This window comes from Hemiscyllium ocellatum, chromosome 9 (genome assembly GCF_020745735.1).
Source record: "Hemiscyllium ocellatum isolate sHemOce1 chromosome 9, sHemOce1.pat.X.cur, whole genome shotgun sequence".
Classification (NCBI taxonomy): domain Eukaryota; kingdom Metazoa; phylum Chordata; class Chondrichthyes; order Orectolobiformes; family Hemiscylliidae; genus Hemiscyllium; species Hemiscyllium ocellatum.
In genome coordinates, this window is record NC_083409.1 from 17970169 (window position 1) to 17991418 (window position 21250).

Here is a 21250-nt window from a genome sequence, read left to right on the forward strand (position 1 = left end):
GTCAACGTGGAAATAGGGCCTTACTCCAGGAGAAGACAGGGGTCAAGGGTTAACATCCATTAGTGGAGCAGAGCAGAGGGAGATTTATCCTGCATTCAACTGTCACCACCCAGGACACTGTCAGAAAGAGAGAGCAGTGAGACAGAGAGAGATGGAGGGAAAAATAGTGAGTGTGGGCGTGCGTGTGTGTGAGTGAGAGAGAGAGAAAGAAAGAAAGAAAGTGAGAGAGAGAGAGATAGAGGGACGAGCATCTGATACGGTGTAATATATGTGAGGGGACCAGAGAGTTAGAGGGAGGTAGAAATGGTGAGGCTGAGGGATAGAGAGTGAAACAAGATGTGAGACAGTGTGACTGAGAGGGATGGAGAGAGAGAGAGAGACAAGGAGAGAGAGAGAGAGAGTGAGAGACAGGATGGGTGTGAGACTAAGCATGAAGAGAGTTGAGAGGGAGGGTAGAGTTGAGTGTGAGAGAGAGAGATGAGTATGGGTAGATTTATAATGACAGAGAGAGAGAGGGAGAGAGACTGTAAATTGGGATTCGAGAGGGAAGGAGAGAGAAAGAGGTAGGAATAGACAGTGACAGATAACAATTGGAGGCTTTTAATTGAAATGAGAGAGGGAGCGAGTAACAGAGACAGTGAGAGATGGAGAAACAGATGATAAGATGGAGTGAGAATGCATCAGTGAGTTGGAGAGAGTGGCTATGAGACAGAGTGTGTGTGTGTGTGTGAGTGTGTGTGTGTGAGAGAGAGAGAGAGAGAGAGAGAACATGAAAGAGATTAACAGTGGGAGAGAGAGCTAGAGGTAGAGAGAAAGAAATGGCAGATGTGAGTCAGAGAGAGAGAGGGACAGGTCCTGGTCACCACACTCTGGGAAGAATGTGATTGTACCTGAGAGGGTACAGGGGAGATTTCCCAGGATGCTGCCTGAATGTGAGCTTTGAGCAGTGAAGGCTTAACAGGGACCTGATAGAGAGGGATAAGATTATTCAGGACAGTGATAGGGTGGGTAGGATGGCACTTTTTACATGAGTAAAAGACTTAAAAACCTGGTACAGAGATTGAAGGTAACACAGACGTGGACACGTAGAAACTTGGAGCAGCAGTAGGCCATTCGGCCCTTGAGTCTGTTCTGTCATTCAGTATGATCATGGCTGTATCAATTTTTGAATGTCATCATTTCTTCGAGGGTCAGTGTGGGCTTGTCGGGCCAAATGGCCTGTTTCCACACTGTAGGCATTCTATGATCTATGGCTGATCCTCTCTCTCAAAGCCATATTCCTGCCTTCTCCCCATTCTCTTCAAGCTGTTAAAATGCAAAACAATTATCTCTCTTGTTTTCCTGAATATATTCAGTTCCTTGTCCTCCACAGCCTTCAGTGGTAGAGAATTCCACAGGTTGACCACCCTCTGAGTGAAGAAATGTTTCCTCATCTCAGTCCTAAATGGTCGACCCTGTATCCCCCTGAGCCTGTGTCCCCTGGTTCCAGACTCCCCAACCAGGGGAAACCTCCTCCCTGCCCAGCCCTGTTACAATTTTATATGTATCAATCAGATCCCCTCTCATCGTTCTGAACACGAGTGAGTCCATGGCCAGGCGAGTTGGAGAATTGGAGAGTGAGAGGAGAGTTGAGAAGAAATGTTTTCACCCAGAGCGTGGTGGGAGTCTGGAACTCACTGTCTGAAAGGCTGGTTGAGTCACAAACTCTCGTGACATTGGAGCAGTGTTTAGATATTCCCTTGTGTTGCTGTAACCTCCAGGGTAACGGGCCAAGAGCTGGAGGATGGGATTAGTGTCATCAGATCGCTGTTTACCAGCACAGACACAATGGGCCAAATGGCCTCATTCAATGTTGTTCACATCAATGACTCTGAGACAGAGAGAGAGAGAGAGAAGAGAGAAGTGTGAGGGGCTGACGTGGCTCTCTCTGCCTGATGCCATTTACATACTGAGGAACACCCAGTCAGACTCTCACAGGCTGCAGCTTTATAAAGCAGAGCCCAGTGAAGGGAGAGTTTATCAGGAACCAGGCACAGGGACAGGAGCACACACCATGATTTCACACATACAGCTGATTTGGCCCCTGGCATTCTGTGTCGCAGGTACAAATCTCTCTCCTTCCACCTTGAATCTTTCGCTGCTCTCCATCTCACTCCAATTCCACTGACTTGTGATTGAAGGGAAAATGCTGAAACTAGAGGAATGCTCAGTGTCTCCAACAATCTCTCATTTGACCGGCTCTTTCTGTGACAGTTCTGACTTCACTGTGTTTCTCTCTGATCCCTCAGGTATCAGTGGGGACATCACCATGACCCAGTCTCCCCCGGTGCTGTCAGTGGGACTGGGCCAGACCGCAACCATCACCTGTAAGGCCAGTCAAAGCATTAGCAGCTCCCTTGCTTGGTACCAGCAGCGAGAAGGTCAGAAACCCTCTCTCCTGATCTATGCTGCAACAACTCGATTCACAGGAGTCTCCGATCGATTCACCGGCAGTGGATCAGGGACCAGTTTCACCCTGACAATCAGCAACGTTCAGAATGAGGATGTCGCTGACTATTACTGTCAGCAAGCTTACAGCTACCCTCGACACAGTGACACAGAGCTGTACAAAAACCTCAACACGCACAACACCACCTCCTGGACTGACACATCGCAGTTACATAAAATGTATAATAATGAACACACAGTCTCACCGCCTGAAGTGATATATCCAGTTAGATCTGAATGAAACTGATCAAATTACCCCAAACTGGGATTTCCACTGTCCACGGCACACTCCCGTCCCTGTGGTGTCTCAACGCTCACTGAAGGCCTCAAGTTTCCCTCTTACACGACATGGCCACATGTGAAGAGCTGCCTCAAGATTTAACATCGAAAAATAAATTTCACCATCCTCCCGAGCCCAGCTGGAAACAACCCAGAGAGACAGAGAGAGAAAGACACATGAAGGAGGGAGAGACAAAGAGGGGCAGGGAGAGGGTGAGAGTGAGCGATAGACACACAGAGACAGAGAGAGGTTGACAGTGATAAGAGGGAAGCAGAGAGCTGAGGTTTTTGTACAGCCTCTGCACTGGAGCTCTCACTGTGGCTTACGTTCGGTAAAGGAACCAAGCTCAGACTGAGTAAGTAAACCTCAATCCTCTGTTATTAACCCTTTCAATACTGAAACACACTTTCTAAAATACAGTTGCTGATTTGTTGAAGGTGTTAGTGGAAAGCTGCAGAGAATGAAATGGTTGATTGAGGAGCACTGTGTCGAACAGGGTGTCCAGCTGTATTTCTTTACTTTCATGCCCTCTTTAAAAAACGCAAGATATAAGTCAGTAAGTTTTACTCACTGTGTAGAGGAGCTCTGTCCATTTGCAGTCTGTGGTCCCATTCCTGCAGCATGGAGTGAAATCAGTGAGTAGCCTCCTGCCAGTCTCAGTGTGACGGACACGGGGCAGAGTTTGATGTGAGCTCTGGCTCCCTGTCCCAGTCTCTGATCTCACTGACCTCAGCAGCAGCAGCAGCAGCAGCAGCAGCACAGTGAGACACCGAGCTCCCACCTCCCCCAGCTTTAACTCTGCTCAATCACACAATCACAGAACTTTTACAGTGCACAAGAGACCATTCCGTCCATCCTGTTTGGACTAGCTCTCTGAATGAGCAATTCACTGAGTGTCATTCTCCTGCCTTCTCCCTGTCACCCTGCACATTGTTCCTTTTCAGATAACAGTCTCATTCCCTTCGGAATGTTTCAATTGAAGCTGCCTCCACCACACTCTCAGGCAGTGCATTCCACACCTTAACCACTCACTGGCTGAAAATGTTTTCCCTCATCTCACTTTTCTTTCTAGTCCAATTACTTTCAATCTGTGGCCTCTCGGTCTCAATCCTTTCACAAGTGGAATCATTTTCTCCCTATTTACTCTGTTCCAGGCCCCTCCTGATTTTGAATTTCTGGAACAATTCTCCTCGCTGCCTTCTCCAAAGACTTGAAGGTGCCGGTGTTGGACTGGGGTGGACATAGTTAAAAATCACACAACACCAGGTTATAGTCCAACAGGGGGTTTATTCGGAAGCACTAGCTTTCGGAGCGCCCCTCCTTCATCAAATGGTTGTCAGCGGCGCTCCAAAAGCTAGTGCTTCCACATTAACCTGTTGGACTATAACCTGATGTTGTGTGATCTGTAACTTTCTCCAAAGAAGACAGTCCCAGATTCTCCAATCTATCTTTATAACTGATATTCCTCATCCCTGGAATGATCTTTGTGCATATGTTTGCCAGCTCCACAAAACATTCACCTCCTTCCTGCATTATTCACATTATTTATGTCCCTCATGATTTTATAAACCCCTATAAGGTCACTCCTCAGCCTCCGGCACTTCAGGGTAAAAGATCTCAGCTTTTCCAGCCTCTAATGGTCACGGAGTCATACAGCGTGGAAACAGATCTTTCAGTCTAACTTCTCCATGCTAACTAGATATCCAAAACTGACCTCATCCCATTTGCCAGCATTTAGCCCACATCCCTCTAAACCCTTCCTATTCATGGACCCATCCAAACATCTTTTAAATGCTGTAATTCTATCCATCTCCAGCACTTTCTCTGACAGCACGATCCGGACACGCACCACCCTCTGTGTGACAAGTTACCCCTCAGGTCCCTTTTGGATCTTTTGCCTCTCATCTTAAACCTACACCCTCTAGTTTTGGTTTCCCTTTCCCAAGGCAAAGACCTGGGATGTACACCCTGTCCATGCCCGTCATGATTTTATAAACATCTATAAGGCCACCTCTCAGTCTCCGATCCTGCAGGAAAAATAACCCGTCTATTGAGCCTCTTCCAACAGCTCAAACCCTCCAGTTCCAGGCAACATCCATGTCAATCTTTTCTGCAGAATTTTAAGTTTAACAGCATCCTTCCTATCACAGGATGATCAGAATTGTTCACATTATTCCCAAATTTCCTGTACAGCTGCAAATGATGTCCCAACTCTGATACTTAGTGCAGTGACCAATAAAGGCAAGTGTACTCAACATCTTCTTCATCTCCCTGTCTCCCTGTGACTCCACTGTCAAGGAATAATGCCCCTGCCCCTGCCCCTGCCCCTGCCCCTGCCCCTGCCCCTGCCCCTGCACCCTGAGGTCACTTTGTTGAGCAACACCCCACAGGGCCCCACCATTAACAGTACAAGTCCTGCCCTGGTTTGACTTTCCAAAATGCAACATCTCACATTTATCTAAATTGAACTCCATTTGTCACACGTTTAGATCAGAGTGGTGCTGGAAAAGCACAGCAGGTCAGGCAACATCCAAGGAGCAGGAAAATCGACGTTTCAGGCAAAAGTCCTTCATCAGGATTCCTCTAGCCGAAACGTCGATTTTTCTGCTCCTCGGATGCTGCCTGACATGATGTGCTTTTCTAGCACCACTCTGATCTAAACTCTGGTTTCCAGCATCTGCAGTCTGCACTTTTGTCCATTTGCCACACCTCTGCCCATTTCCCCAAATGATCAAGGTCCCACTGTACTCTCAGATAAGCTTCTTCACTATCCACTGTACCACCAATTTTGGGATCATTTACAAACTCGCCATAATTCCTATATTCACATCCAAATCATTTATTTAAATGATGAAAAGCCATGGACACAGCACCAATCCTTGTGGCACACAGCTGACATCTGATCTCCAGTCTGAAAAGCAACCCCTTACCACCACTCTCTGTCTCCTATCTTGAAGTCATTTTTTTACCCAAATGGCTAGCTCCCCCTGGATCCCATGCGGCCTAATCTTACTAATCAGTCTATCATGTGGAACCTTGTCAAATGCTTTGCTGAAGTCCATGCAGACAGTGTCTACTATTTTGCCTACATCAATCTTCTCTTCAAACAACCTCAATCACGTTAGTGAGACACGATTACCATGCACAAAACTGCATTGATTGTCCAAATGCATGTAAATCCTGTCCCTCAGAACTCACTCCAATAACTTACCCAGCAATGACATCAGGCTCACTGGTTTATAGTTCCCTGGCTTTTCCTTAAATAATGGCTAACATTAGCCAACCTCTCTGTTCTCCAGAACCTCACTCATGGCTTTCAATCAGAAACATACCTCAGCAAGCGGTCCAGCAATCTCTCTCCTCGCTTTCCACAATGTCCTGGGATACACCTGATCAGGTCCTGGAGATTTATCTACCGTCTTGCACTTTAAGAAATCCTCTTCTGTAATGTGGACCTGTGTCAAGACATTACTATTTATTTCCCAAGTTCCCAAATTTCCATGTCTTTCTCCATGATAAATACTGACCTGGAATATTCATTTAAGACCTAAACCATTTCCTGTGGATCCACCCAGAGGTACATTGTTCATCTTCATGGGGCCCTATTCTCTCTCTAGTTACTCTTTTGCCCTTTTCTTATTTACCATAATTCTACCACTTTTGCCCTTGAGTAAGTTCAGGAATTGTTTGCCCTCCTTCAAATGTATCTCGAATATACCTGGTCCACATCCTCTACTATTCTTTTCAGGATTTCCCTGCCAACCTTTGATCCCATTTTATTCAGATCCGATACATCCATATCCTATAGAAGCTGGCATTTTACCCAGTGAAGATGTTTGACCCTGAAAAGGCCTTTGTTCTTTTCTACCGTCACCCTCAACTTTGTGATACAATGATCACTCTTCCTTAAGTGTCCTCTCACTGACACTTGATCCACTTGGGCCTCCTCATTCCCAAGATCCAGATCTAGCAGAGCCTCCTTTCTCATTGGACTGGAAACCTGCGGCTGGAGAAAATTCACATGAACACACTCTCACAACTCTGGCACCTCCCTGTCCTTCACACTGCTACTATCCCAGTCTATATTCAGACATTAAAGACATTCCCACCCACCCACCCCCCCCCCCCCCCATTTATAATGACTATTATATTTGCAGGTCTGTGTAAATTCCTTGCAAATGTATTCCTCTAAATCCTTCCCACTGGTTGGTGACTTGTTGACTGCACTGATGATTCTGTGGACCTTGGTGTTCCTCTCTGATATTCCCTCCTGGCTCCCACAGCCCTGCCAAGTTAGTTTAAACCCTCTCCAACAGCACGAGTAGATCACCTCAAAGGAGCTCAGTGCCAGTTCTGTTCAGGAGCGACGCTGTCTGGTCTATCCAGGTCCCATCTCCCCCAGACCCAGTCCCAATGTCACAAGAATCTAAAATCCTCCCTCCTGGATCCTCTTCCCAGCCCTACAGTCACTTATGTTATCCTCCTGCTCCTCTTGTCACTTGCGTGGGGCAAGTGTAACCTGAAGATTCCTACTTTTGAGTTCCTGATGTTATTTCCCTTCTGAGCTCCCTAAATTCTGACTGCAGGATTATATCCCTTTTCTCCCTCTGTCACTGGGACCGATGTGGACCACGACTGCTGCCTGTTCCCCCTCTCCCCTCAGGGTGGTCTGCAGCCGTTCAGTGACATCCTTGACCCTGGCACCAGGGAGACAACACACCATCCTGGATTCCCATCTGCAGCTGCAGAAACACCTATCGATGCCCTCAGTCTTGAATCTCCTTTCACGATCACTCTTCCAGTCGTCCGTATACCACCCCCCCCACCACCCACACCCGCCCCCCAATACAGCTGAGCCCCCCATGGTGCCATGGACTTGCTTCTGGCTGCACTCCCCAGATGAATCATCATTCTTATCAGGATTCCAAACTAAATCCTGGTTGGAGAGTGGGATACACTCAGGGGATTCCTGTACTAGCTGCCTGATCCTTTTGGACTGTCTGCTCCTCCCCCATTCCCTCTCTCCCTGCATACTCTGAAGCTGCAGAGTGACCACATCGAGAAACGTGCTCTCCATGGAGCTCTCAGCCTCACAGACGCTCCGCACTGACACCAGCTGCTGCTCAAGCTCCGAACCCGGAGCTCCAACTGCTGTCACTGACTACACTTCCTGCACTCATGGTATTCCAGGAGCTGGGAAGCATACTGAAATTCCGACATGGATGCACACTCTCTCCACTCTTTGGTTGTCTCTTGGCAAAGTTCTGATGACAAACAGCTCCAGCAGGGCTCACAGTCCAGTGGGTTCAGTGTTCCAGGGTTTTGGGGAAACTCTCCAGAAGTCTTTAAGAAATAGGAGCAGAAATCAGCCATTCAGCCCATTGAATCTGCTCTGCCATTTGATCTTGGCAGATATGCTTCTCACCCCCATTCTCCTGCCTACTCCACAGGAACGTTCGATCCCCTTCACAATCACGAACCTATCTATATCTGTCTTAAATACACTCAGTGACTTGGCCTCCCCTGCCCTCTGTAGCAATGAGTTCCACAGTTACGCCACCTTCTGGCTGTACAAATTCCTCCTCACCTCAGCTCAAAAGGGTCGGCCCGTCATTCTGAGGCTGTGCCTTGGTTCCCGAGTCTGTCCTGCATCCACTCTATCCAGACCGATCAGTATTCTGCAAATTTCAATCAGATCCCTCATCATTCTTCTAAACTCCGTCGAGTACAGACCCAGAGTCCTCAACCACGCCTCATATGACAAGCCCTTCATCCCCAGGATCATTCTTGTAAACCCCTCCAATACCAGCACATTGTTTCTTAGACTATGGGTCCCAAATCTGCTCACAATATTCCAAATGTGGTCTGACCAGAGCCTTACACAGCCTCAGCAGTACATCTCTGCTCATGTATTCTGGCCCTATTGAAATGAATGCTATCATTTCATTTGCCTACCCAAGCACAAACTGGACCAGCCTGTTAAACTGAAGGGAAACCTGAATGTGGTTTGTGCTTTAGATTTCCAAAGGCTTTCCTTATTTAGCAAACAGTCTTTGCATCTCTTCTTCCTCCCAAAGTGCATACCCTCACACTGTCACACATTGTATTCTATCTGCCACTTCTTTGCCCACTCTCCCAGCCTATCCAGGAGCTTTTACAGCCTTCCCACTTCCTCAACACTACCTGTCCCTCCACCTATCTCATGTCACCTGCAAACTTAGCAACAATGTCTTCACTTCCTTCATCCAGATTGTTCATGTATAACGTGAATAGTTATGGCCCTAACATTGACACCTGCAGAACTCTACTAGTCACCATTGGCCATTGTTCCTCACGCTCTGCTTTATGCCAACCTGCCAGTCTTCAATCCATGCCACTACATTGCCCCTAATACTGTGGGCGCTTGTCTGATGTCAAATGCCTTGTGGAAATCCAAATAGATTACTTCCTCAGACTCTCCTTTGTCTGACTGGCTCATTGCCTCCTCAAAGAATTCTAACAGATTTGCCAGGCATGATATCTCCTTGATGAAGCCATTGCACTTCCTAGTCCTCTGCAATTTCATCCTTAAATTGAAGTCTAAAACCTTACCAACAACTGAGTCCTGGCTAACTGGCTGATAATGTCCCATCTTCTACCTCCCTCCCTTCTTAAACAGGGGTGATATGTGAGCCATTTTCCTGTCCCTTGCCCCCACCAAATCCGTCCCCATCTCACCTCCACACCCTGACTCCATTGATTCCTGAACGATCATCACCAATGCCTCCACAATCTCCTCAGCGATCTCCTTCAGAACACACTGGTGTAGTTCATCCAGTCTGGGTGAGTTATCCACATTCAGACCTTCCAGCTTCCCCAGTACCTCCTCCTTAGTGATGGCCACTGCACTCCGCTCCGACCCCTGACAGTCTTGAATTACTGGGACACTGCTGGTGTTTTCCATGATGCAGACTGATGCAAAGTATCTATTCAATTCCTCTGCTATTCCTTCATTTCCTGTTATTCATTCTCTAGCCTCATTTTCCAGTGATCCATAGTCTATTTTTGACTCCCTCTTCCTTTTTATACACCTGATAAAACTCCTGCAATCTTCTTTTATATTACTGGCTAGATAACTCCCACATTTCACATTCTCCACCCTTAATGCTTTTTCAGTTATCCCCTGCAGGTTTTTAAAGGCTTCCTAATCCTCCGGCTTCCCACTATTCTCCACCACATTGAGTTACCTTTACTCAACTGAAATACTGTTCAATCTGATTGCAGCTTCTCCCTCTCAAACTACAGGGGGAATTCTATCGTATTATGGTCACTTATCCACAGGGATACTTTCACCTTAAACTCACTAATCATGTTTGCCTCAATACACATCACTGAATCCAGACCTGCCTGTTCCATAATGGCTCAAGCACAAGCTGCTCCAAAATCCGTCTCATAGATATTCCATGAAATCCTTTCCTTGAGATACACTACCCAGTCCACCGATCCATTGAAGTCTGCCCTGACATTTTCTGTCTCCTGACTGATTTCCTTCCCCACACCCTGATTACTGCTTGGAGACCTGGACATAACTTGCATCAGATTCTTTATTTATTGCAGTTCCTCAGCTCTACCCACACAGATTCTACACCTTCTAACCCTACATCACTTCTTGCTATTGATTTAATTTCATTTCTCACTAACAAGACAACTCTTCCCCCTCTGCCCATCTGCCCGTCCTTTTGATAGGACATGCATCCTTGAATATTTAGTTCCCAGCCCGAATTCCCTTACAGCCATGTCTCTGTGATACCCACAACATCGTACCTGCCAGTTTCAATCTGCACTACCAGCCCATTGTGTATATTGTGTGCATTTAAGTACAACACCCTCAGTCCTGCATTGACTGCCCTCCTTCCCATCATTGTCCTCTTATCTGCTGTGCTTTATGTTCGATTCCTGATCCTTTCTGTACTCTCTGTCCTTTTACATCTTCTAGAAACTTGAATAACCTTTCCTGAGCCCTCCTCAACTTTAACTAGTTTAAATTCCTTGGAAACTCAATTTACCTGGATTTGTGACATCACTTTGTCAACCTTACTCAGAATGCTTTGTGCATTTAGATACAAACTCTTTAAGTTTGTTCTATTGTTGATTTTCCCTGCACTTTTATGATCCCTTTGATATTCAAAAATTCCATCCCTTTCTTTTATTTTCTGGTAACAATCAATCCCATCACTAACCAGCAATCCTACCTTCTCCTTTACCTTCCATTTTCTCATTTTCCATCCAACTGAACCAAATTCCTTTCTCTTTGGGTTGAGTTCAGGCCAATAGTTATCGTTGAGCCAACATCATTATTGCTCTTTGATCTCATTGCTTCTAGTGGGATCTTGCTGTGCAGAAACCAGCTGCCACGTTACTGACATTGCAACAGTGACTGTTTGTCAAACAAAACTGTCTGTAAATGTCTTTGGGAGAGCCTGATGTGTTAAGGGCTGGATTGAAATACAATTAGAGTCAGAGGGATGGACAGCACAGAATCAGATCCTTCGGTCCAACTCGTCCATGCTGACCAGATATCCGAAATTAATCTAGTCCCACTTGCCAGCATTTGGCCCATATCCCTCTAACATCTTCCTATTTACATACCCATGTCTTTTAAATGTTGTAATTGTACCAGCCTTCACCACCTCCTCTGGCAGCTCATTCCATACATTTAACACCCTCTGAATGAAAACGTTGTCCCTTAGGTCCCTTTTAAATCTTTCCCCTGTCACCTTCAGCCTATGCCCTCCAGTTCTGGACTCCCCAACTCTGGAGAAAAAATCTTCTCTATTCACCTTATCTATGCCGCTCATGATTTTATAAACCTCTATACGGTCACCCATCAACCTGCAATGATCCAGGAAAAACAGCCTCAGCCTATTCAGCCTCTCCTTTTCATGCAAACCCTCCAACTTTGGCAACATCCTTGTAAATCATTTTAAGATTCGCAACATTTTTCCTACAGCAAGGAGAACTGAATTGCACACAGTAATCCAAAAGTGCCCTAACCAATGTCCTGTACAGCCGCAACAGCTCCCAACTCCAATACCCAATGCACTGACAAGTAAAGGAAAGCAAACCAAATAACTTTGTCACTTCCCTATCTACCTGCAACTTCATCTTCAAGGAACTATTCTTCATTTTTTGGAATAACTGAGAGTCTTTCAGTTGTGAAAGATGCCATTCCATGGCACTATTGGATGAAGAGCAGGCAGTTCCCCCTGGTGTCCCTGGTCAATATTTATCCCCCAGTCAAAATCACTCAGAATGTATTTCTCTGCTAATTATCACATGGGGTTTGGGATCTCGCTGTGCACAGTCTGCTGGAAACATCCAGTGGGACATCCTGAGTTGGGGACAGGTGCTACACAAGTGCAAGTCTTTCTTGAAGGTTGGAGTCTCCTGATCAGGATCCTCATCCATTGTCTGCGCACTCTCACCTTCCAGGAGTCATGGGGTCATTAGGAGCAGTGACCCTGTCTGACTCTAGGACACTGAGACTCTTTGCAGCCTCACCCTTGACCTCAGCCCAATAGTGTGCAGCAAGGTTTGAAATATCATCTAGAATCTTCTACACAGACACCCCAACGTGATTCTTTCCTGACGTGTGTGGATCCGAGTCTGCTCCAATGTTCTTGGATAAAGTTCTCCTGATCTGTGGGTAATCAGAGGTTTGTTAAAGAGATATCACGCTCCATCCCACTTTCCAGCTCTTGCTCCATAGCTCTGGAAGTTTTGCTGTTTCAAGTGAACATCTAAGTGTTTTTTCAATTTGATGAGGGTTTCTGCCTCTCCCACCCTTTCAGACAGTGAGTCCCACATCCCACCAAGCTCTGGGTGAAAACAAATACCGTCAACTCCTCTCTAATCCTGCCCCAACTGATTTCAATCTCTCCCCAGGGTTATTGTCCTCTGTGTTGGTGGAAATCAGTCCTTCCTACCTACTCTGTCCAGGCCCCTCATCATTTTACACACCACCACCAAATCTCCCCTCAGCCTCCTGTGTTCCAAAGAAAACAGTCCCAGCCAATCCAATCATTCCGCAAAGCTCAAAGTCCCCATTCCAGACAAACTCCTCCTCTGTCCCCATCTCTAATGGAATCACATCCTTCCTGTAACGTGGTGACCAGAACCGTACACAGTTCTCTCACTGTGCTCTAACTGGGGTTTTATACAGTTCCAGAATAAACAAACTTCTTGCTTTCACAGTCAACCAAAAATGAGATAAGGGAGGTGATGGTCTAATGGTGTTATTGCTGAGCTGTTAATCCAGAGATCCAGGTAATGTTCTGGGGACCAGGGTTAGAATCCAGCAGATGGTGGCATTCAAATTCAATCAAAACAAAATCTGGAATTAAGAGACTAATGATGACCATGAAACCATCGTTGATTGTCAGGAAAAGCATCTGATTCCCTTATGTCCTTTAGGGAAGAAAACTGCCATCCTTACCATGTGACCCCAGACCCACAGCAATGTGGGTGACTCTAAACTGCCCTCTGGGTGATTAGGGATGGGCAATAAATGCTGCCGATCCAGCAATGCCCTCATTCCATCAAGGGAAAAAGTAAAACAGTTTCTCCCATGTGTCTTCTGAACCACCTTACTGACCTGCATTAATCACCATGGCCACATCTTCCACCTCCACACACATCTGACTTCCAGCTTCAAAATGATGAGAGACATTCCTTCATTATCTGAGAAACAGATAGAAACATCAAACACAGGAGCAGCAGTAGGCCATTCAGCCCTTGAAGCCTGCTCCACCCTTCAATATGATCATGGCTGTTCATCCAACACAGTCCCCTGTTCCTACTTTCTCCCCACATTCTTTTATCCCTTTAATCCTAAGAACTATATCTAATTCCTTCTTAAATACACATTGCATCTAATTCCCTTTTGCTGGAAAAATGGATGACAATTATTGGGTTGTTGTTTTTTGACCAGTATGGACACAATGGGATGATGGGTCTTTTGGGCCCCTATGACTCTATTGTTATTTATTATGAATAACTGGGTACCAAGGGCTGACCCTGTGGCACCCTAAGTTGTTATTACCTGCCATTCAGAAAAAGACTCATTCTTTCTGTGCTGCCTGCCAACCAGTTCCCAATCCATGTCAGTACGTGAACCCCAATCCTCTTGTTTCTTTGGTCTAGATGTGGGAGTCCCACCCTTACTCATTGTGGGAACAGATTCGGAACAGTCTGTCTCATCCTTCGAGGGCTCCCACTGCCCTGACACTGATTTCCCATCATGCCATTGGTTCCGATCCACTTTTACCAAAGCACCACACAGTTTAGTAAAATGAAAACTTTTACACTTGCTCCATGGTTCTCCATTTCCATCCCTCCTCTCAATCTCACTGAGTTCTGATCGCTGTCACTAAAGTGCTTCCCCATCGATAGCCCTTCCAGCTTCCCACATTCATTCCATAACCGATGGTCCAAAACTGTCCCTTCTCTCTCTGCTGCTTCACCATCACCTTCTCAGGGACACCTAGGGACGGTAATGAATGCTGGCCCTGCCAGTGACACTCAGATCGCAAGAAGCAATTTGAACAGTGTCTGTTCATTTGTTGGGTTTATTCTGTATTGACTAAGAATGTTCAAAAAGATTGTATTGCCAGTGAATATTGTGAGTGTTGAATTCCCTTCAAAAGGCAGGGATTAAAATTGTTTCTTTTGTCTTTCAGTCCGTGACAACTCTCAGCCCAAGCTGACCCTGCTGCCCCCCTCCCTGGAATAGATTAATGCCAAGGGCACTGCCACCCTGGTGTGCCTTGCCAATCACTTCTATCCCGATGAGCTGGAGGTGCAGTGGAAGAAGGACGGTGCAGTCATTTCGGACGGGGTTCAGACCAGCAACTACCTGCGAGCTTCGGACAGCACCTACAGTGTCAGCAGCCTGCTGACCCTCTCTGGGCCTGACTGGGAGTCCAACGCTCGCTTCTCCTGTGCCCTCACCCATGTGACCCTCCCCTCTCCCCTCAGCAAGAGCATCAGGAGATCAGAATGTGTGTAGAGTGTTGGAGACAGTCCACAGAGGAGACACAACTTTAAATAGAACAGGGCTGAGCTGGCAGGTCAAAGGTCATTGTCAGCACTGAATTTCAACTCTCTTCCTTCTGAGGACTGGCTCAGAGACACTTCTGAGCTTCAGGGGTTAAGGCAGGTCATTGGGATAGTGTAGAGAAAACTTTACTCTTTATCTAGCCCCATGCCTTCCCTGACCTGGATGTGTTTGATGGGGACAGTGTTAACTTGCGATGTCAAGTATAACCTCTCGAAGATGCTAAAGACTGTTAGCTGTGCAAAAACAATGTGAACCTCAAACGTCTCTGTTTCAGTAAAACAGACCTCCTTTCTGCTCAGCCGCCAGTTCCAATTTAAGGTTTTGTCACTGTTTAAAGGGACAGGATTCTCATGTTATTGAGAAAATCCCCACAAGTGTTTTCCTCAAGCTCCAATGTGGCTGTGAATTTGAGCAGCTTCCTCTGTCTGGGCTGTTAATTGCTGACTGTTTTCTGTCAATGTCAATCTGGAAAAGGGAATAAAGATGAAGAAGATTCAGTCTCTGTCTCTGTGTGCTTTGGGAATGGCCAGAGCTGAGTCCTCAGGGAGAGGTGTACGAAGTGAAAAGCTCCACCCCACCCCCAGGTATGGAGCAGGAAGGGGAGAATAGAGGGGGTAATGGGGAACACAATAATCTGATGGGAATTCCCCTGAACACCAACACATTCTTTCAGCACAGCAAGATCCCGAGCCAAGCAGTTCAGTTCGCATTTTATTGATCAATTTGACCAGCAGGATCTTACTACCCAGAATAACAATACCACAGGGTTTGCAAAGTAAATATTCCAAACAGCATTTGATTTGTATTTGGAGAGAATGTGCAAAATCCACATAGACATTCGCCTGAGACGAGGATCGAACCCAGGTCCCTGGCACTATGAGGTAGCAGTGCTAACCACTGAGCCACCATGTCACCCACTATACTAACTTTATCCATCCCTGATACAAAATATTCTGATCACAATTCCCCCTCCACACCATCCCATCCATCAGGGACAGCAAGATCCTGAGCCAAGCAAATCAGATCAGGGTCACTGGGGACACTCTATTGATCAATACGATCAGCAGAATCTTGGAACTCAAAATAACAATTCCACAGGGTTTGGGTAATAAATATTCCATAAATTAGACCTGGGTTTTCTTTACTCTTCAAATCAGATGGAATTGCCCCTGGGGTCAGATTGAGAATGTTCAGTCTGGGAGTCATGGCTGGGGGGACAGTCAATGATAAACTGGTTCCAACTTCTGCTGTCATATTCTGTAGCCCCTGGGCCATCTCAGTGACAACCATCCAGGGCTCAGGGTGGATTCCAGAGCAGCTCATTGTCCTGACTGTTGTGTTCCTCAGTCCACACGTGGCTCCAGCAATCTCACTCCATGGTTCTTGTATCAGTGGGAACCATGGGGCTGAAATCATATCCAAACAGAATCTCACACAGCATGGAGGCTGCTGGTGGATCAGAAACCCCTTGGATTCAGTCCCAGATTCCACTGTGGCTCTTTCATCAAGCACAGCATTAGCACACTGACACCACATTCAGAGGACAATCCTGAGATGGGGCAAGTTTGGTTCTTGATTCCAAAGTGAGGAAATGGGGGCTGGGTGTGAAATGTCTAGTCTGAAACTGGTGGGGGTACTTTATAATGAAGAATAGAAACTGATTTCAGGATAAAGTCAGGTGTTGATGGGAGTGAGGAATATCTCAGTGATCTGTCTCCAGAATCCACAGACGGTACACATCCTTCTGTCAGACACTGAAGTCTGAGAAAGCAGCTCATCGACATCCAATTTTTCTCCAACCTTCCCAGAAAAGGTGAAATATTCTCTGTCTGAGTGATTCCCTGGGGCAGGCCATTTTAAAAAGGGCTGTGGGAAGGGAACCGTTGACTCTCAATGACAAAGCCAATGGAAGGATGTGGAGCTGACACTGTGAAACGTAAGGGCGCAGAGGATGACAGCAGAAGCAATTCAATGTTGTCACTCTCTCCTTTGGTAATAATTGGTTTTCCCTCATAATGTGCTCTCTTGTATTCGATCCACCTGTCTTTCTTGCTTTGCTTCTTTTGACTTGAGTCTGTGGGGACTTCCATCAAAACCCAAACTCCTCACACTCATCCTGGCCCCTGAAGAGATTGGTTAGAGAAGACTGGATTACAACAAGTGTCACAGATATTTCTTATCTTACCACATTGAATCAAACCATTGAGCCCATTAATGTTCAAAACTGATTCCAGCATTAAAGTCACATTTGTTTGTTGTAAAAGTAACGTATTTCTCAGGCTGAAAGAAGGAAGCTTCAGACTGAGAAATGATCTAACTTTACCCAGATCCTGAGCATTGGCAAGTGGAACTAGATTGCGTTGGGATATCTGGTCAGCGTGGACGAGTTGGACTGAAGGTTCTGTCTCCGTGATGTACATCTCTATGACTGTAATAGCACAACAGAACAAAGTGATACCAATTAGCACCAGTATAAATACAGGCCAGCCTATATCCTGCAGTTGGCACTCAGTGCAGCTGGCACAGAGGGGGATGCTGGGAAGTTTGGTCAATGTGGGAGTTTGGTGAACTGACTGTCACTTCAGCTGATGGGAGCCTGCACATGCACTTGGATTGAAAATAGCAAAATAATAAACAAGGGGACAGGAGTCTGTTGGCCAGATCAGCTGGGAAGAGATTTGTGTAAGGAACCATATCAATAGTATGTTTAGAAAACCTCCATGAGGGAAATTCAAGAAATTAAAAGCACTGAAACATTGATCCAGAGACTGAGGACAATGACTAGTTTAATGAAAGAATTGATTTCTTTCATTTGTAAGTGGGATCAGCATTTGTTCATTAAACTGAAATGATTCAGGGTAAATACATTTGTAGTGTCTGTATAAATCTACAGCAACTCCCACTCAGGGGGTTTGGATTGGAAGCTGAGTTGTAAGAATCCTGATACATCAGGGAGGGGCAGCGATACCTGGAGACTTTGTTCCAGATGGAAGGTGTAAGCCTCAGGACTGGGCAGTCCAATTCCATGTTAGTAAGGGGCAGGAGGGTATGACCCAAGAGGGGGTCAGGTAAGGGTTTGGAGAATACAGTGGGACAGGAAAATCCCCCACTCTTCAAAACTCCAGTGAGATCAAGGCCAGCCTTTCCAATCCTTCCTCACCACACAGCCCCCTCATACCATGGATCAGTCGTATAAAACTCCTCTGAAACACTTCCAATGGATTTATATTCTTTCTGCAATTAGGAGACCAAAAGTTCATACAAACCTTGAGATGTCCAGGAAGAACTGAAACATCACATTCTCACTTTCAGATCCCTAATCACACCTGCTCTTACTTTTCACCAGCCTTGTTACTGTCCATCTCTCATTGTCATGTACACAGTGGCGCTGAGCTGCTTTCTTGAACCGCTGCAGTCTGTGTGCTGTAGGTTGACCCACAATGTGTGGAGGAAGGGAATTCCAGGATTCTGACCCAGTAACAATGTAGGAACAGTGATATATTTCCATATCAGAATGCTGAATGGCTTGGAGGGGAACGTGCAAAGAGTGGTGTTCCTGTGTATCAGCTACCATGTCCTTCTTGATGGACGTGGTCATGGGTTTGGAAGGTGCTCTCTCAGGATCTTTGCTGAACCTCTGCAATGTATCTTGTAGATAGTGCACACAGCTGTTACTGAGGGTCAGTGTGGAGGCAATGGATATATGTCGATGTGGTGCCAATCAAGCCAGCTGCAATTTGATAAACAAGATTTAAATAAAACAAAATAACATAAAACAGGTTAAAATTAAATAAAATCATCAAAAACTGTGGTGTCTTTTGATAAAACATTACTGAATCCAAAACATTATTCCCTCCTCTCTCTAATGTGGCTGCACCTGTTCCCTTTCTCCAGCATCACGCACTATTTGAGATTTGCAGTATTTTACTTTTGTATCTGTTTTAATACCATTGGTTATAAGAGAAGCATCGGCCAGCACACTGGGGAGAGTTTCCCTGAGACGGTCACAAAGCCCTTATATTCACATTGACCTGAGAGGGCAGTGGTTTAACCGATCATCCAGCAGATGGCGTCTTTGCCTTTGCCAGCCTCAGGATAGTGCACCAGTGTCTGGAGTGGGGCTTGAAACCTGCAGGTTCAGGTGACGGTGTTATCACTGAACCGTCTACTCTTTCCTGGGATGTGGGTCTTGCTGGCAAGATCAGCATTTGTTCTCTATCCCTAACTGTCCTGAAACTGAGTGGCTTGCTCGGCCTTTCAAATGGGAGGAGAAAGTGAGGTCTGCAGATGCTGGAGATCAGAGCTGAAAATCAGGGATTTTCTGAAGAAGGGCTTATGCCCGAAACGTCGAATCTCCTGTTCCTTGGATGCTGCCTGACCTGCTGTGCTTTTCCAGCAACACATTTTCAGCTCGGCCTTTCAAATGGCAGGTAAGGGTCAACCACATTGCTGGAGTCCTAGCAGAGTCAGACAGCTACAACAGGTCTACAAGAACAAGGCCATTCGGCCCAATGAGCCAAAGCCAGCCAAAACAACCACCTCACTATTCTAATTCCATGTTCCAGCACTTGGCCCGTAGCCCTGTGTACCTTGGCATCACAGCTGCACATCAAAATGCTTCAATGTTATGGGAGAGCTTCTGCCTCAACTACCCTTACAGAAAGCAAGTTACAAATGACCACCACCTTCTGCATGAAAGCGTGTTTCCTCACATTCCCTCTTAATCTTCTGCCATTTCACTCAAATCTCTGCCCCCAGTCATTGATCATGAAATAACTCCACATCATCAAGTCACCCTTTATTTACACATCAACCATCCTTGACTGTAATGTCTCATATAGAGTTAGGCACCAGAGGCACAGGGTCCCTAACACTCAACCTGTTTGATGTCAGTAAGTCATCTCCCTCTTATATCCTTGCAAGGATTTGAGATTTTCTTGTGAAACTCCTTTGGGACTTTTTAATGACACAGAGTCTTCCACACACTCCCATCTCTCTTGATGCTCACCCTTGTCTGGTTAATTCTTCCCATTTCCTTCTCTTCTTTCAGTTCATTCCATTTCAGTAAAGCCTGTGATATTTCCACGGAGGATGTGTACTTGAAACCGCCAGAGAGAAGCTCCTGTGAAGAAGCACTACAATAGAAGGAAGGCTGATATTTGCAGGAAGCCTGGACTGTGCCCTTGCGAACCTTTTCCAAACATTTCCATGTGATCTGTCAGCTTCCTTCAACTCTTCCCATTTCCTCCAAATCCAGTGGGTGGCCATGGGTCCCAGCTATGTCTGCTTGTTGTCGGCTACATCAAACAACACCTCACCAGGACATGCACAGGCACTGTTCCCCAAATCTTCCGCCATTACATCAGTGACTGCATCAGTACTGCATCCTGAACTCAGGCTGAACTGGAGCTGTTCATCAACTTTGCTAACAACTTCCAACCTGCCCTCAAATTCACACCCGGACCAACCAACCCAACCACCCCATGGCTCAACACTTTAACTCTCCCTCCCACTCCACCAAGGACATGCAGGTCCTTGGACTCCTCCATCGGCAGAACATAACAACATGACGGTTGGAGGAAGAGCGCCTCATCTTCCGCCTGGGAACCCTCCAACCACAAGGGATGAACTCAGATTTCTCCAGTTTCCTCATTTCCCCTCCCCCCACCTTGTCTCAATCGATTACCTCAAACTCAGCACCGCCCTCCTAAACTCTAATTTTCTTCCTGACCTCTCCACCCCCACCTCCACTCCGGCCTATCACCCTCACCTTGACCTCCTTCCACCTATCACATCTCCATCACCCCTCCCCCAAGTCCCTCCTCCCTACCTTTTATCTTAGCCTGCTGGACACACTTTCCTCATTCCTGATGAAGGGCTTGTGCCCGAAACGTTGAATTTCCTGTTCCTTGGATGCTGCCTGACCTGCTGCGCTTTAACCAGCAACACATTTTCAGCCCTGCTCTCCAGCATCTGCAGACCTCACTTTTTACTCTTAAATTCACGTAGTCTATCTTGGACAAATCCTTCTCCTTTCTTGACCGCCCCATTTCCATCTCCGGTGACAGTCTAGGAACAGACATTTACTGTAAACCCACAGACTCACACAACTACCTGGACAACACCTTCTCCCAACCAGTATCCTGAAAGAACACCGTCCCGTTTTCCCAATTCTTCCATCTCCATCACATCTGCTCGAACAAGGAGACGCTCCCCTCCTAAGTGTCCAGATGTCCACCTATTTTTAATCATGTACTTTTCCCAGCTCTGCCATCCAGAAAGCCCTCCACCGCACCTCCTCCATTCTCTGCTCTCCAAATCTAAACACCCCCCTCCAAAATTCAATAAAGACAGGATCCCCCTTGTCTTCAACTTACACCCCACCA

At 46.3% G+C, this 21250-nt stretch overlaps 1 pseudogene; it reads left to right on the plus strand.

The window, feature by feature from the left end:
- The first annotated feature begins 2040 nt into the window (after positions 1-2040).
- On the plus strand, positions 2041-14801 carry LOC132818616 (Ig kappa chain V region Mem5-like; annotated as a pseudogene).
- The last annotated feature ends 6449 nt before the right edge of the window (positions 14802-21250 follow it).